General features: G+C 41.9%; 1 protein-coding gene across 1 annotated transcript in view; it reads left to right on the top strand.

Annotated features, from left to right (window-relative positions):
• The window catches only part of ACVR1B (activin A receptor type 1B), a 52,147-nt gene that overhangs the window by 9,703 nt on the left and 23,611 nt on the right, over positions 1-18,833 (top strand). The window lies entirely within an intron of this gene.

Below are 18,833 nucleotides of genomic sequence, written 5' to 3'. Positions count from 1 at the left end.
CCTAATGTGCCTTGAGCATTTCATGACCTTGACCTTTTTTTCCTAACCAGATGCAGCATCCTGCAGTATGAGACCTCTGTCCTCTTGCCTTCCCCTGGTTAATGATTCCGTCCTCTCTGCTTTTCTGTTTGCATCATTCTGGTAGTATAGGGATTCACTTTTTTTTTTTTTAAGTCTTGTTTATTTTATTGATGTGAGGGGAAACCAGAGTATCACTCCACACATGCAGTGCAAAGGTTTGAACGTGGGATCTCATGCTTGAGGACCCAGTGGTTTATCCACTCACTGTACCACCTCCTGGGCTGCCTCATTGGTTTTTAGTTGTCTGTTCCTCCTAGTCACTGCCCCTTAAACATTTATGCTAATTATTGTCTTTTTAAAAAAAAAATAATACATATATATTTTATTAATGAGAGAAAACCAGACCATCTCTCTGGCATGTGTAGTACCGGGACTTGAACTTAGAACCTCTTGTCTTGCAAGTTCTGTACTCTTATCACTACAGTATCTCCCTAATCTGACTTAACTTCTTCATATGACCTGTTCTGTCACAGAGCCTATATCGTTTCAGTGCCTGATACATTTGTTTAATTGAGTTCATTTCTTTTCCATCCTCTCATGAAAATCATGGGTAAATAATTTAAATTCTGTTCTGCTGTAATTTTATTATCTCCTATATGTTTTTATCCCAGTCACTCAAAAATACTGAAAACATGTGAGTTACTTAGAACATAATCGTCTTCCTATCTTACCTTAATCTCTGTTTATTCTATCACATGCCCATTTTATTCCAGCTAAATCAACTTTTTCTCAACATCATAAATCTTACTGTCAATTTTGGATGATTTTTTTCTTCATCGGCTCACTAGCCTGAAAGAATCATTCTTGTCCCTCAGAACTGGTGTGTGGGCTATGTGAGATAGCATAATGATTATGCAAAAGTTTCACGCCTGACCCTCTGAGGTCCTAGGTTCAATACCTGAGGTCCTAGGTTCAATACCACCACAAGCCAGAGCTAAGCAGTGCTTTAGTATCTTTAAAAACAAACAGACTGGCATGCATTGTTTTTCCATTCATAGTAGTATAGTAAATCAGAAAGCAGATACAAAATACTGCTGTTAAATATTCCCCCTCTACCCCAACGAGCTACAAATAGTTCTACTTAAGGGAGTTGGGCTGTAGTGCAACGGGTTAAGCGCACATGGTGCAAAGCACAAGGGCTGGCATAAGGATCCCAGTTCGAGCCCTGGCTCCCCACCTGCAGGGGAGTCGTTTCACAGGTGGTGAAGCAGGTCTGCAGGTGTCTATCTTTCTCTCCCCCTCTCTGTCTTCCCCTCCTCTCTCCATTTCTCTCTGTCCTATCCAACAATGGCAACAACAATGATAGCTACAACAATAAAACAAGGGCAACAAAAGGAAAAAAATAAAATAAATATTAAAAAAAAGAAAGTACAACTCTTTAAAAATATTTCTACTTAAATACAACAAAATAAGGAGATGGTGCTTTTACATATTCTTATTGTCAGTAGAGGAGAAATAGCACATTGCAGGTAGATAGCCTAAACTGGTAGTAGAGCCCATGTGCACACATAGACCCTGGGAACACTGAAATGCTTCATAATGGTGCACTTATTTCTGTTTTACCTTCATATTCTCTTAGGGAGCAGGTGGGCTCTTGTTAGATGTTCAGGTATTTACAGTTAGCTATATATTAAGTTGCAATGACAGGTCTCCTCAGCATAAACATCAAATGTCTCTTTTGAGCGAGAACAAAGCTTTCATTCTCTAGACCTAAGGCTTAAGGGTGAACTTGTTTAAACAGCTCTCTAGGGTTGGGTTTGTCTCCAAGTAGAATGTCAGAAAGGCAGTTTGTAGAATAGATATAGTGTGGAGCTGGCTTTTCAAACACCTTTCTCTTAGGCAAACCCTATTCCGAGACCTTTTCCCAGATTGGAATTAAATGCCAAGTTTATCAAATGTCTTATTGTTAAATCTGTGGAGTTTTCTGTCTTTCCTCATACAAATAGCTTCCTTTATTAAGTCAGTTACATTTTTTATGGGTGCTTTTCACTCACTGGCCTTTTTTTTTTTTAAGATACCACTAATTACCATTCATGTAGTTTAATTTTTATATGACTTTAGGTACTTCAAGATTTTTGACTTTTAATATATTTTTAAATACCTGGTTTAAAAAAATAATTTATGTATTTATTACTAGAGATAAAAAAAATTGAAAGGCATGGGGGAAGAGAGAGAGAGAGAGAGAGAGAGAGACACCTGCAGCCCTGCTTCACTGCCCATGGAGTTTCCTCCCTGCAGGTGGGGACCAGGAAAATACATAGTAAAAATAAAGTTGAGCTGTTTCCTCAGCCCTGACTGGTTCATTCTGATGCTTCAAGGTGCTTTTGCTTGCTTTGCTTTCCTTAGGTTAGTAGCACCATGGCTGCTGGTAGTGTCAGTTTCCAGTTACTGCCTCACCCTGACCTGCCACACAACCCACTCCAGGAGAACCAAACATTATCTCTATTTTATACCAGTTTAGTGCTAGACACTTTCATCTTTTGATCTGGTTCAGGATCTTATAAACATTTAGCAGTTATCTGGATCTGTTTAGCTCCTGAGCAGGTTTTTTTTTTTTTTTAATGGATTCCTTTTTAAAAAGTTAGACTAGGGAATTAGAGATAGATCCTTGGAGCACAGAACTTGCATGCTTGGGGGTCAGGTGGTAGCACAGCAAGTTAAGTGCACATGGCGCAAAGCACAATGACCGGCATAAGGATCCCGGTTTGAGACCTGGCTCCCCACCTGCAGGAGAGTCGCTTCACAGGCGGTGAAGCAGGTCTGCAGGTGTCTTTCTCTCCCCCTCTGTCTTCCCCATCTCTCTCCATTTCTGTCTGTCCTATCCAACAGTGATGACATCATCAACAACAACAATAAAACAAGGACAACAAAAGTGAAAATAAAATAAGGAATAATAATAATAATTTTTAAAAAAAGAACTTGCATGCTTGAGGTCCCAGCTTCATTCTCTGAGAGCACTATATGCACTGCTTTAGTCTCTCTCATAAAATAAACATCTTTTAAAAAAGTTAAAATGTAAGTGACACAGTAGATAAAGTGTTGGACTCGCGAGCATGAGGTCCTGAGTTTTATCCTTGACATTGCAGATGCCAGAGTAATACTCTGGTTCTCTTTCTTACACACTTTTATTAATTAATAAATCTTTTTTTAATATTTATTTTCCCTTTTTGTTTTATTGTTGTAGTTATTGTTGTTATTGCTGTCGTCATTGTTGGATAGGACAGAGAGAAATGGAGAGGGGGGAGAGAAAGACCCCTGCAGACCTGCTTCACCGCTTGTGAAGCGTCTCCCCTGCAGGTGGGGAGCCAGGGGCTCGAACGAACCGGGATCCTTATGCCGGTCCTTGTGCTTTTCGAAACCTGCGCTTAACCACTGTGCTACCACCCAACTGCCCAATTAATAAATCTGAAATAAAATAAAGTGTATGATTAGGGAGACAAGAGTCTAAACTTAAGAGTTTACACAAAAGGCTCTACCCAAAGCACCAGAGATCCTAAGTTCAGTCTACAATACCACCAGAACTGAGCACTGCTCTGTTCTAAATAGATAAGTAAATGTGGAGACATGTAAAAGGTATAAAAGTTAAAGTCACTCAGGCAGAGCCCTCAGCTCTCAAATTATTAGGCTGAATTTATTGAGTGAGTTGTATTAAGCATGGTGCTATTCACCAGGCATTGTAGGAGACACAGTGAAAGTATGGTGAGAAGAGGAACTCTGGTTCCATCCACATGAAGTTCAGAACTTCCTGGGACATCTTGTATACACCCAGGAATCAGGAAAAGCACTGTACTTCCATTTTATTTCCTATGTGTGTATTAAGCTTTTGTTTCTTTTTTTATTAGTGTGTAGTTGAGATTATATTATATAGACTTTTATAAATACGATTTTGTGGTATTGTTTAAAGTTATAGTAAAGCACATGTAACAGAAAATGTACCTGTTTTTAAACATTTTAAAGTATATACTTTCATGGCATTAGAGACTTTCATGATGTTATATAAACCAGTTACTATTTAGTTATAATACTTTAAAATTTTTTATGAACAGCAAGTCCATTGGATAAGAGGGGTACAATTCCACACAATTCCCACCACCAGAGTTCTACATCCAATCCCCTCCATTGGAAGCTTTCCTATTCTTTATCCCTCTGGGAGTATGGACCCAGTATCATTATGGGGTGCAGAAGATGGAAGGTCTGGCTTCTGTAATTGCTTCTCCACTGGACATGGGTGTTGCCAGGTCGATCCATACTCCCAGTACAATACTTTCTTTACCTCAAAGGTAACACCTTCGAGCCCTTTAAGCAGGCACTTCCCTCTGTAAATTCCACATCCCCCAACATATATACCTCCCAGCCCCAATGTATGCAAATATGCTTTCTGGGTATTTCATAGAAATGTAATCATACATTAAAAGGCCTCTTTCACCTAACAATGTTTTTTTTTCTTTAATTATCTTTTATTTACTGGATAAACACAGCCAGAAATCAAGAAGGAAGGGGAAGATAGGGAGAAAGAAAGATAACCTGCAGAGCTGCTTCACGGCTTGCAAAGCTTTCCCCATGCAGGTGGGGACAGGGAGCTTGAACCTGGGTCCTTGCACATTGTAACATGTGCACTCAACCAGGTGTGCCACCACCTGCCCCCCCACATAATGTTTACATGAGTAATTAACTCACCTTTATGGATGGATACTATATTTTAATACGAACATCTGTTGCATGAGCATACCACATTTTGTTATCCATTCATTATTTGATAAACATTTGATTTGTTTCCACTTTGTTGTCCCAGGACCTTCACTGCTTTGGGTGACTTTTTCAGTCGGAAAGACACCACAGCAGGTGCACGGGTCCAGGTTCGAACCTGAATTGAGCGTGTGGCAAAGCAGGCATCTTTCTGGATGAGCTGTCTTGCTGGTCCTATAGCTACTTTTCAGTTATTGTGAATAGAGCTGTTACGAACTTCTGTGCTCAAGTTTTTTGTGTCAGTACTTTGCAGATGTCTTACGATATGTATCCTGAGGTCAAACTGCTGGGTGATCTGTTTAACTTAGGAAGGAACCATCAGACTTTTCCATAGTGGCTGTACTGTGATCCTGCCAACAAACAGCGTGCTGTCTGAGGACTCCAGTTTCTCCATCTTTACGAGCACTCCTTGGATTTGTAAAAGTTTTAAGGTCTTAATGCATGTGAAGTAACATCTGACAGTGGTTTTGATTTGGGTTTGACTTCATTTGCATTTGAGATGATGTTGAGCGTCCTCTCGTGCTTGTTGGCCATTTGGATGTCTTCATTGGAGAGGCGTATATTCAAGTCTTTTGCTTCTTTTTTTAATTTTCTCTTGTAAAAACTTTTTATTTGTTTTTTAAATATTTGATTTAATTTATAAATGAGAGGGATAGGAAGAGAGAGAGAGAGAGAAGAAGACATCACTCTGGTACATGTGCTGCCGGGGATCAAACTCTGGACCTCATGCTTGAGAGTCCAATGTTTTATCTATCCACTGCACCACCTCCTGGACCACTCTTGTAAAAACTTTTATATGTTCTGAATAACAAACCATTGTTAGGCATTATTCACAAATAATTTCTCCCATTCCTTAGGGTTGTTTTTTTCTCTCTCTCTTTCGATACTATCCTTTGATGCCAATTTTTTTTTTATGAAGTCTATTATTTTTTTTTAGCTGCTTGTGCTTTTGATGTGATATTTAAGATGTTACTGCCAAATTGATGGTTATGAAAACAAAAATTTTGTTTTGCCTCCAGTGTTATTGATGGGGCTCATTGCCTGCACTATGAATCCATCCACTGCTCCTGGAGACCATTTTCCCCATTTTGTTGCCTTTGTTACTGTTGCCATTGCTGTTGTTGTTAGATAGGACAGAGCGAAGACAGAGAGGGAGAGAAAGACACCTGCTGACTGTCACCGATTCTGAAGCAACCCCCCTGCAGGTGGGTAACCAGGGGCTCGAACCAGGACCTTACACCAGTCCTTGTGCTTTACACCATGTGCGCTTAACATGCTGTGCTACCGCCTAACCCCCCATGAAATTTGTTTTCATTTTCTTTTTTAAGGGTTTAGAACATAAGTTTTGGTACTTACATTTAGAGTTAGTTTTTGCATCTGATATAAGGTAAATGCCCAGTTTCACTCTTTCTCATATGAATATCCAATGTCTAGGACCGTTTGTTAAGGACTAGATTTTCCCCCAGATGTTTGAGGCACTCTTGTCGAAAATCAGTTAGTGATAGATACATTCTTTTGATTTATATATTTGTGCATATACCAGTACCATACTGGTTTGACAACTAATTCTAGTAAGTTTTGAAATTAAGAAATTATGAATCCTTGGGGCCAAGCCTTTCAAGTGGTGAAGCAGGGCTGCAGGTGTTACTCTCTGTCTCCCTACTCCCCTCTCAGTTTCTGTGTCTATCCAGTAAATAAATAAAAAACTTTTTAAAAGAAATTGTGAGGGGCCAGGTGGTGGTGTACCTGGTTTAGTACATATGTTACAGTGCACAAGGACTCGGGTTCAAGCCCCCGGTCCCCACCTGCAGGGGGAAAGCTTTGTCTCCCTCTCCCCATCTCCTCTCAATTTCTGGATGTCTCTAGCCAATAAATAAATTAAGATAATAAAAAAATTTAAAAAAGAAATTGAGTCCTCTAACTTTGCTTTATTTTCCCTAAGATAATCTTAGTTATGCAGGATTGTTGCCATTCCATATAAATTCAAAGATCAGCTTTTCCCCTTCATAAAAAATGATCAGTAGGATTTTGATAAGAATGCAACGAATCACATCTCACAGACCTTGTATATATGTAAATTATCTTTAATGCACAAATTGAATTCTCAACTCTTTTTTTTTACAATTAAAAAAAATTAACTTTATTTATTTTCCCATTTGTTGCCCTTGTTTTTTATTGTTGTAGTTATTACTGTTTTTGTTATTGATGTTGTCATTATTAGGACAGAGAGAAATGGAGAGAGGAGGGGAAGACAGAGAAGGGTAAAGAAAGATAAGACACCTGCAGACCTGCTTCACCGCCTGTGAATCCCCTGTGAATCATCCCCTGCAGATGGGGAGCCAGGGGCTCGAACCGGGATCCTTGCGCCGGTCCTTGCGCTTCATGCCACGTGCGCTTAACCCACTGCACTACCACCCAATTCCCGAGTTCTCAACACTTAGTATCATTGTAAAATTAAAAAAAAATTCTAAATAGTATACATCTAAGGCACCGTTGAGGAAAACATATCTACCATGTTGTGCTAATTATTTCTGGGGCAAGAAATAAGGGGGATTTCTGTCTTACATTATATATTTGTGTAGTATTTTAAATGAGGAAATATGGATTGCTTTTGTAATACCACACAGATTTTCAGCTGTGTGGGGTTGACACTCCTAACTCTTGCATATTTTAAAGGTGAACTGTTCTAGACAGGTGAACTCAGTCATTCAACCAAGGATATAGTGATAAGAGAAAATATAGGGCATGTGGCTTGGTTTCTTCATTCATTTTACAAGGAAAAAATACTACAACAAAGGGAAATTCTGTAAATTAAGAGAAAGTTAAGAGCTGTCATCCAGGTACAGTGAAAGACCTTATTTGGATCCAGATCCCTCCTCCCATTATTGCCACTAGGGCTACTGCTAGGGCTCAGTGCCTGCTCCACTCACAATAGTTTTTCCTTCCTTTTAAAATTTCTTTCTGATAAAGACAGAAATGGAGACGGGAAGGGGAGATGCAGAAGGAGAGAGAAGTGGAGACACTTGCAGAACTGCTTGTGAAGAAGCTTCCCCCTGCAGGTGGGGAGCAGGGCGTGAACCTGGGTCCTTGTCTGTGGTTAATGTGCATGCTCTCCCTGGAGCCAGATTTAAACAAACCAACTTTAAACATTCTTTGAAACAATAAAGGGCACTTGAACATTGACTAGATTTTTTGATGATTATCAAGACTGTCAATTACTTTAAATTTATGATGACATTGCAGTGAGATGTGTAGTTTAACATATAACTTGCCAAAGACTATCGGTAATAAAAGATCAAAGGTACTGTATTTAAAAACATTAAAGGTTGGGACCTGCTAGATAAACAGTGTCTGTGGGATGGGAATATCTAACATTTAATTGTACACTTAACTGCATAGGCACTTTACTAAGAGCCTCATGCACCAAGCACCTTATTCCTTAGAGCCATTGGTGAAGGAGATTCTGTTACTCCCATTTTATAAATGAGCAGATAAGGCCAGTGAGTTTAAGAAACTTGTTCTGTGTTGCTATGAGGTAAAGGAGCTTGGGATTCAGTTTTGGGCTGTCTGACCTCAGAATCCAGACTATTAATCACTATGTAATTATGTCTCCCTGAAGGTGCTTTCAGTGATAGAGGAGATCACAGAGATCCAAAAGAATTAGCTCCTCCATTTTTATTACGAAGCATACTTAGGGCGTTCAGGTGGTAGCGTAGCGGGTTAAGTGCAGGTGGCCACGCAAAGTGCAGGCACCAGCATAAGGATCCTGGTTCAAGCCCCTGGCTTCTCACCTGCAGGAGAGTCGCTTCACAAGCAGTGAAGCAGGTCTGCAGGTGTCTATCTTTCTCTCCCCCTCTCTGTTTCCTCTCTCTCCATTTCTCTGTCCTATCCAACAACAACAACATCAGTGGCAACAATAACAATAATGACAACAATAAAATGGCCTCTAGGAGCAGTGAATTCATAGTGCAGGCACTTAGTCCCAGCAATAACCCTGGAGGCAAAAAAAAAAAAAAGCATACTTTGGAAATATATGTCCCCACATACTTTTGAAATAAACAAGTTGTAGTTGTTTGATTCCCCCTCAAGGTGGGTAAAGGATCACAACTAATTCTGTGTTCATAGTTGCTTTGCAGCAAATGTTTATTCTGATATGAATGGTGATAAATATATAGGATGTTTGGAGCCTGATTAAAGAACTAGGTCTTTGTGGCTAATTGTATTTGACTGAGTGATTGTGACAGCATCTCCTGTCTGTATGTTCTTTCAGTGACTTCGAATTTGGATGGAGGCTTGACCTTCCACATGAGAGTTGTAATTCAGTGTGACTTCTAGGGCTGAGGTGTAAAAAGCATACAGTTCCTGCCTGGTTCACTCCTTCTGAAACATTGCTCAATCTGTGAGGAGGCAGCACACACAAGGGACTGCTCAGGAGAAATGTTGTGACGCAGAATCAGCCACTAGCCAGAATCTGCTTCATAGCTATGAGTGTGTAAGACCCCAGCCTTTGAATCTTCCATTTGACCAAGGTATTGTGGGATAGAAACTGCCTGTCCCTTCCTTGAATCTCTTTCCCCACAGAATCAGTGTACAAAGTAATGAGGAGTTTATGTCTATGTTTTGGGATAGTTTATTTTTATTTTTTATTATCTTTATTTATTGGATAGAGACAGCCAGAAATCAAGAGGGAAGGTGGTGATAAGAGAGGAGAGACAGAGAGACATCTGCAGCACTGCTTTACCACTTGTGAAGCTTTTCTCCTGCAGGTGGGAGCTGGGGGCTTGAACCTGGATCCTTGAGCATTGTAACATGTGCACTCAACCAGGTGCACCACCAACCAGTACTTGGGATAATTTGTTATGCAGCATGGTAGCTCAATACAGATATGACCCTGAAGACTCTTAAGTGCTAGGCCTGGCCAGAAAGGAAGTCAGTGAAGTAGTGTGGTGTTGTGGGAAAAAATCCTGGACTTAGTATTTTGAGATAAGCTGGAGATAATGGCATCACTGTTTAATATTTATTTAGTTATTTATTCCCTTTTTGTTGTCCTTGTTTTATTGTTGTAGTCATTATTGTTGTTGATGTTGTCATTGTTGGATAGGACAGAGAGAAATGGAGAGAGGAGGGGAAGACAGGGAGAGAAAGTCACCTGCAGACCCGCTTCACCACTTGTGAAGTGACTTCCCTGCAGGTGGGGAGCTGGGGGCTTGAACCGGGATCCTTACGCCGGTCCTTGCACTTTGAGCCACCTGCACTTAACCCGCCCGACTCCCAGCACCACTGTTTAATGGTTTACTATCCAAGAGCTCCTGACTCTCCTTGAACTGGGCATTTGCCCCTGCTGCATCTGCCTGAGCTGTGTTCTCTGGTGCTCCCATGAGAGAGTTAATGAACATTCAAGTGACACAGATTAGAAGTGCACAGTTTTCTTTTAATCTTTTTTTTTTTTGCCTCCAGGGTTATTGCTGGGGCTCGTGCCTGCACCACAAAAGCTATTTTCCCCCTTTTGTTGCCCTTGTATTTTTGTTGTGATTATTACTATTGTTTTGTTGTTATATAGGACAGAGAGAAATTGAAAAGAGGGGAAGATAGAGGTGGGGGGAGAAAGATAGACACCTGCAGACCTGCTTCACCACCCATGGAGCCACCCCCCTACAGGTGGGGAGCGGGGGCTCGAACCAAGATCTTTACGCTGGTCCTTCCACTTCGCGCCATGTGCGCTTAACCTGCTGCGCTACCGCCCGACCTCTGTACACAGTTTTCTTACCTTCTCTTTCCCCCCGTATTTACTTTTTTCTCTTCCTTCCTTCCTTCCTTCCTTCCTTCCTTCCTTCCTTCCTTCCTTCCTTCCTTCCTTCCTTCCTTTCTTTCTTTCTTTCTTTCTTTCTTTCTTTCTTTCTTTCTTTCTTTCTTTCTGATAGTGGGTGAGTAAAGAGATGGAGATAGAAGGAGATGCCTGGACTGCTCCACTGTTTGCAGAGCTCTCCGCCTGCAGGTGGAGACCGTGGGCTTAAAGCCAGGTCTCTGTGCATTATGACTTGGACACAACTACTGAGTGTGTTGTCCTTACCCTTTTCATAAGTGAGACAGAAAGGCCAAAGCACTGCTCTGCCATTCTTTTAACATTTATTTATTCCCTTTTGTTGCCCTAATTTTATTGTTGTTATTGGTGTCATTGTTATTGGATAGGACAGAGAGAAGTGGAGAGAGGAGGGGAAGACAGAGCGGAGGAAAGATAGACACTTGCAGTCCTGCTTCACTGCCTGTGAAGCGACTCCCCTATAGGTGGAGAGCTGGGGGCTCGAACCCGGATCCTTAGGCCAGTCCTTGCGCTTTGCACCTCTTGTGCTTAACCCGCTGCGCTACCACCTGACTCCCAGCCTTCGCTTCTTTTTTTTTTTAAATATTTATTTATTTATTCATTCCCTTTTGTTGTCCTTGTTGTTTTATGGTTGTAGTTATTCTTGTCATCATTGTTGGATAGGACAGAGAGAAATGGAGAGAGGATGGGAAGACAGAGAGGAGAGAAAGACAGACACCTGTAGACCTGCTTCACTGCCTGTGAAGCGACTCCCCTGCAGGTGGGGAGCCGGGGGCTTGAACTGGGATCCTTATGCCGGTCCTTGTGCTTTGCGCCAAGTATGCTTAACCTGCTGTGCTACCGCCTGACTCCCCAGCCTTCTACTTCTATAGTATCTAAGATGTAGTCCAAAAATCAGCTTGTACTGTCAAGGATCCCAGTTCGAGCCCCCGGCTCCCCACCTGCAGGGGAGTCACTTCACAGGTGGTGAAGCAGGTCTGCAGGTTTCTCTCTTTCTCTCCCCCTCTCTGTCTTCCCTTCCTCTCTCCATTTCTCTCTGTCCTATCTAACAATGACAACACCAATAACAATAACTACAACAACAGTGAAAAACAACAAGAGGGAAAATAAAGAAATAAACAAAGATTTTTTTAAAAGCACAATGGCAAAAAGTCAGCTTGTGTAATCCTTAGTCTTTGGGACTTTGTAACTATGCTTCTCAACCCTCATCCATGCAGATGAGTATATTCATCAGGCCAAACTGATGAGAACGTCCCATTAAGCCCATGATTATTTTAATTATTTTTCTCTGGACCTTAATCAAACATCCTACAAGATTCCTTAGGATGAAACAAAGACCATGACTCTCAACAACTCTGATTTCAGGACCATAACACCAGTTTTGTATTTACACTATTTTCAGTTCTGTTTCAGTTCTGTAGAGCCTGGGAGGTGACTGAGTGGGAGGGCACATGCCTTATATGTCTGATGGAAGCCCTGGGTTCAATCCTCTTCATCACATATAAACAAGAATGACAGGAGGGCAGGAAGACAGCTCACCCAGTAGAGCACATGCCTTGTCATGTGCAAGACCCTGGACTTAAGCCTAAATACCACACGGAAGCACCTTGGGCAGCACCAGAGGGGTGGAGCAGAACTCTGGCATTTTTTCTCTTCCTCTGTTCCTCACTCTCTAAATAAAGAAATGAAAATGCCTCTCAGTGCTGGTACTGCACATGCGTGATGCTCTGAGTTCAATTCCCAGCAATGCATGCCAAAAAAAAAAAAATGCAGATTATAAAAATGGCAGGGGAGTCGGTGGTAGTGCAGCAGGTTAAGTGCACATGGTGCAAACAAAGCATAAGGACCTTGTAAGGATCCCAGTTCAAGCCCCCGGCTCCCTACCTGTAGGGGAGTCGCTTCACAGGCGGTGAAGCAGGTCTGTAGGTGTCTATCTTTCTCTCCCCCTCTCTATCTTCCCCTCCTCTCTCCATTTCTCTCTGTCCTATCCAACAATGACAACATCGTAACCACAACAATAATAATTATAATAAAAAGAAATTGGAAAAAAAAAGTAGAAGGCTGCCCAGTGACATTTGAAAGAGGCAAGTGTGACACACCTAAACAGGACAGTACTCCACAACTAGTACTGAACTGATGACGCTTACTGCCCCCAAGGAGCGATTAATAAGCTAAACATCATGGTATTGTAGCTTTTAAAAGTCACATATCATCCATGGACCTTTACTGCTAGGAAAAATGTGAATGTTTTTAGCACACATCTTTCTTTTTGAGCCTGGTGACACCACACTGCCCTCATGCAGAATATTGGGTCAGGACCAGGGATGTCACTCAATGATGGCATGTTTTGCATGTATGAGATGCTGAGTTTGAGCTCCAGCATCAAACAACAATAACAACCACCACTAGAATGGTGACACATGTATTTTCATTGCAGTGCTATTTACAGTAGCCAAGATATGGAAATAATCCAACTGCCCAACAGCAGATGAGTGGATTAAGAAGTTGTGGGCTATATCTATGATAGAATACTACTCAGCTATGAAAAAGACATAAGATGTAACTGAAGGGGATCGTGCTAAGCAGAATAACTCAGAAAGAGAAAGACAAATACTAGATAAAATAAAGAAAGCAGAGGAACAAAGCAGTCAAACAAAACAGACCCTTAGACTGTGATGGCAAAATTGAACTCACCAAAGCTGGAGGAGGACAGGAACTGTAAGAGTGGGAGGGCTGTTGGTCCTTTGGTGGTGGGCTTGGTGCGGGAACCCCCATCAGAAAGATGTGAGAATGATGTGGCTGAAACAGACAACCTTGTAAACCAATGTTACCTCAGTTAAAACAAACAAAAAAGCACCAGAATATTGGACTGAGTGGCTGTGAGCCTAGCTCTATATGGTGGTTCTTGGGAGCTACTCCCTGAGTGGCTGTCCACTTCGTGGGGGTAGGGGATCCCTCCAGAATGTGAAGCCACCCTAGTGTGGGATGCTCAGCTTCCCTCAAACACAGTCTGTTTCATGAATCAAATCTGTATTTAAATCTACTATAGCTGGAGGATGGGGTGGGGTGGGGGCTGGAGGACTAGAACCAGAGCATTGCTCTGGCACATGGGATGCTGGAGATCAAATTTGAGGCTTCAAGCTTGAGACTGCCATGCTTTACCCACTGTACCACCTCCCAGGTTCCATAGGCCATTTTCTTTCTTTCTTTTTTAAGATTTTATTTATTTATTAATGAGAAAGGAGGAGAAAGAGAGAGAGAAAGAACCAGATATCACTCTGGCACTGTGCTACCGAGGATTGAACTCGGGACCTCATAATTGATTACCCATTGCACCACCTCTCGGACCACGGCTCACTGATAAAGCACATGTGTGAAACCCTGAGTGCAACCTCCATTACCATAAATTTAAAAAAGAAGGAAAAAAAAAAACTAAGAGTAGAACTTCTTTTTTTTAATATTTATTTTATTTATTTATTCCCTTTTGTTGCCCTTGTTGTTTTATTGTTGTAGTTATTATTGTTGTCGTTGTTGGATAGGACAGAGAGAAATGGAGAGAGGAGGGGAAGACAGAGAGGAGGAGAGAAAGATAGACACCTGCAGACCTGCTTCACCTCCTGTGAAGCGACTCCCCTGCAGGTGGGGAGGGGAGCCGGGGTTCGAACCGGGATCCTTATGCCGGTCCTTGTGCTTTGCGCCACCTGCGCTTAACCCGCTGCGCTACAGCCCGACTCCCAGAGTAGAACTTCTTTCCCAGTGTTGCATCAGTGGTCCAAACATGAATTGGAAAACAAAACTAGACTCAAATTTCAGTTTTGAGAATTTGAGAGGTCATTCAGTCCCTTCTTTCTGGTTAATCATGAGGAAATTGAGGTTCAGGGAGGTTAAAGGACTTGCCCAAAGCCAGAAACAAGTTACAAGCAGGGCTAAGGCTCCAACAGCAGTTTCCTGCTGTGGTCTTGCTATAACCCTCCACTTCCTAATTAGTGACACATTTCACTTGTGCTTGTGTATGAGTCTTACCTTTCGGAGGGGTGGAAAATTGTTGAGCACCTATTTGCTAACTAGGTGAACTTTGCCTTTTAAAATATATTATTTCATGTCATTTCTTGCTTAGTCCTGTGACGTGATCATGAATAGTCCTGCTTTACAGATTAGGAAACTGGGGTGCAGAATGCTTGTTACTTACTCAAGGTCATGTGACTAATGTCAGAGCTGGCATTTTGAGCCAGAGGTCTTTTTGACCTGTGTGATAGCCTGCTGTGGCTCTAGTGATAGTAACTCAAAGCTTTTCTCAGCATGTGGGCAGTCGTGGTGGCTATCTTCAAAATACATCATTTTCAGTCTTCTCATTCATGCTGTGAAATGTACAGATACAGGAAGGTAGTCTGTCTCAGAGAACCCCAGCCTTTAGCAAAAGCTTGACTAATCTTCATTCCATCTCTGTAAGATAAATGGTATTTTTCTGGTTGGGCGGTGAGGCTCAGAGGCTGCTGGACTCCTTATCACAAACCCGCATGGCCCAGCTCCCAGTTCCCTTCTTCATCCAGTCTGGCATAGATTTCACCATATTTGTTCTTTCCTGTCTTATAACAAGATTGTTTAAGTACTTCCCAAAAATAATGAGCCACATGTGGGTGTGATCACTCTCCAAACTGAATCACTGTGGAAGAGGCCATGAACCAAGGAAAGGAGAAGCAAGTCTCAGGAGTCAGAGACTTCTGGCTGTCCAGCCTTGTAATTGACAGCTCTGGAGTGAGCTTTTTCTAAAAAGGCGACTTCTTGTCTGCCTGTGTGTCCCACTGGGCTCAGAATAGCCCTCCTGGACTTGTCGTTTTCTCCTTCTTGCTTCCCAAAATAGACCCAATGCTATTCTCTTTGGAAGATGTCACACAGCTCATATATTGAGAGGTGTACTCTTCACCAGGAATCCCTTTTGTCCCTGAAGGTCCCTACTGGCACACAGATCTGGCATGGGCTTCCTTGGATGAATAGTCAGGACACAAGCACTAGTGAAAAGGGTTTGTATCAAGTATTCTGAGAGGTGTGGAAGTAATGTAAGTTAACAAGAATAAAAGAGGAAACAAAAGTATTTGGGAAGGGAAGTGAGGAGGTTCTAGCCCTGTATCTGAAAGTCTTAGAATTGAAATCTAGAAAGTATTCGCCTTTTAAGTTATTTTTATGATTTGACTCCTTGACTAAAGGCTACCTGCTTTAAACTTTCTGCCTTTAAAGCATAGCACTACCCAGCCTCTTCAGCATGCTTTGGAATCTATCCCAGAAAAAGGATCTGATCAAACACTGCAAAAATAACAATAGGCCATACATTGAAGTGCCACATTGTTTACCTGCCAAGGCTCTCATTCCTTTGTTTCCATGGCTGGGAATGCCAAGGGGTTGTGTCATTTACAGAAAGCCAGAGGATGGAGGGGGTGGGGCACTGAGATATTTAGAATTTGCCGTTGGATTTGAAGAGCCAGGAGAAGAAGCCTTACAGTGTATTGGAGGAAGAGATAAAGATAGGCTGTTTACAGAGGAGAGGGGCGCGTTATAACAGGCTACTTTTTCATGAACTGGTCATAAATGCCTCTTCTCTAGAGACCTCTATTTGAAGATATTCCCACTTGATATCCAGATAATATTCACTTAGTGTCCAATCTGGGATGTGGGTGGCCCTACCACCTCCATCCCCCGAAGGAGCTTCATTCAGACCTTCAAAGCCCAACTTAAGTAGCCTAGTGGCCAAGCCGTATATACTTCTGCCCATTCTAAGAGGCCAGGACTAGTTTAGGCTCATGGGAGACGGTATTGGGGACAACCAACTGCTGCTGTCTGTGCTATTCTTGTTAGATGGATAAATAAAGGATTTCAGATTCCAGAGCTGTTGAACTGGCTTTCAGAGGCGCCAAGTTCATTTACAGTCGTTTCCTGTCAACAGTGCACACTTACGTATAATATACACCCAGCAAACTCTAGTTCTAGAGATGATCGCATATACTACCTGTGTGGGGATATGTGTATTTTTTGTTTGTTTGAAGTGATGTCCAGGGACCTTTGTGAGAGGAGTTAATCTTATTGAGTACTTTTTATGCATTAGCTCATTTAAGACTCTCAATAACTTTATGAGGTAGATGCTAATATTATCCTCTTTGAAGGATATTCTTTTTTTTTTAAAGAATTTATTAATGAGAGTAGGGGGGAGAGAACACACCAGAATATCACTAGGGTACATGTGCTGCTGGGGATTGAACATGGGACCATATGCTTTATCCACTGCTCTACCTTCCAGATTGCATTTTAAAAACGAAACTTTTTCTTTTCTTTTTTTTTTTTTTTAAGATAGAGACAGAAATAGAGGCAGAGAGAGAGAGAGACCGAGACCACAGCACCAAAACTTCCTTTAGTGTGTTCGGGGCCAGGCTTGAACCTGGGCTACACACGTGCCAGGGCAACACACTTTCCAGGTGAGCTTTTTCTGCAGCCCTTTGAAAGATGTATTTGCTTTGTTATTTATGTATTTATTTATTTTATTATCACCAGGGTTATTACTGTGGCTTGGTGCTGACACTAAGAATCACTGCTCTCTGTGGCCTTTTTTTTTTTTTTGCCTCCAGGGTTATCGCTGGGGCTTGGTGCCTGCACTGTGATTCCACTGCTCCTGGCAGCCAGCTTTTTTCCATTGTTGTTGCTGTTGTTGTTGGATAGGACAGAGACATTTTTTTTTAATTTCTTTATTGGGGAATTAATGTTTTACAGTCGACAGTAAATACAATAGTTTGTACATGCATAACATTTCCCAGTTTTCCATATAACAGTACAACCCCCTTTAGGTCCTAGGACAGAGAAATTGAGAGAGGAGGGGGAGAGAAAGATAAAACATGTAGACCTGCTTCACTGCTTGCGAAGCAACCTCCCTGCAGGTGGGGGGCTCGAAGCTGGACCCTTATGCAGGTCCTTGCACTTCGTACTATGTGCACTTGACCTGGTGCGCTATCACTCAGCCCCCAATCTGTGACTGTTTTTTTCCATTTCTTTTCCATTTTATTTGATAAGAGAGAAATTGAGAAAGTAAGGGGAGGTGGAGGGGGCGAGAGTAAGATAGACAACCTGCAGACTGGCTTCTCTGCTCATGAAGCACCCCAGCCCCACCACACAGGTAGGGAGCAAAAACTTGAACCCAAGTCCTTGTACATGGTAATGAACACACTCAGCTGGATGCACCACCACCTGACCCCCCAGAGAATGTTTTTTTCACCTCACAAAAGGAGCACCTGACATGAACTAAGCTTCAAGGAAACTTTGCAGCTGGATTTTACAGAATTTGCCTAGAAAACAAAAGTTCAAGTGGAAAACTGTGTGAAACCATATGTGTTGCATTCAGCAAACTGGCATACCTAGTGCCCAGGAAGGGAGATGGGCTGGCGATGATTCCAAGGAGCCCAGGTGGTTTGGGGTTGTATGTGAGAGGAAGGGGCTTCTGTATTCTTGAAAGGGAATGTGCTACCTTCCCTTCTTCAGATTCCTAAGTTTATGAGAAAACTTCTTTCCCAGGCATAAATTAATATGCAACAAGTCAGAGACAAAGTTTAAAGGTTATTTTTTTGAGGTGCGTCTGGAGCACTAAGAGTGAAAGGTGAACCCTAGCCAGCCTTGGTTGTGAGATGCATAAACAGGTGACAGGGTTGTGCCCCCCACCCCCACTATACCTTTCTGGCTCCATCTCCATTAAAAGAAAAACTTTTTTGTGTGTGTGGCCTAGAAAGTAGGGCAGTGGATAAAATTGAACTCTCAAGCATGAGACCTCAAGTTCAATCTCCAGCAGCACATGTGCTAAAATGATGCTCTTACATACTCTCTCTTTCCAGTAAATAAGTTTTTTTTTAAACAGTTTATTTATTCATGAGAAAGATAGGAGGGAGAGAGAACCAGACATCACTTTGGTACATGTGCTGCCGGAGGTTGAACTTAGAACCTCATGGTTGAGAGTCCAATGCTTTATCCACTGTGCTACCTCCCAGACAACATGCGGGGTTTTTAAAAATATTTTTTTCTTCTTTTTAATTTTTTTTAAGATTTTACTTATTTATTCGTGAGAAAGATAGGAAGAGAGAGAGAAAGAACCAGACATCACTCTGGCACATGTGCTGCCAGGGATTGAACTGGGGCCTCATGCTTGAGAGTCCAG

Source organism: Erinaceus europaeus, chromosome 7 (assembly GCF_950295315.1).
Source record: "Erinaceus europaeus chromosome 7, mEriEur2.1, whole genome shotgun sequence".
Taxonomy (NCBI): Eukaryota; Metazoa; Chordata; class Mammalia; order Eulipotyphla; family Erinaceidae; genus Erinaceus; species Erinaceus europaeus.
This window is presented reverse-complemented; position numbering and strand designations above follow the sequence as displayed.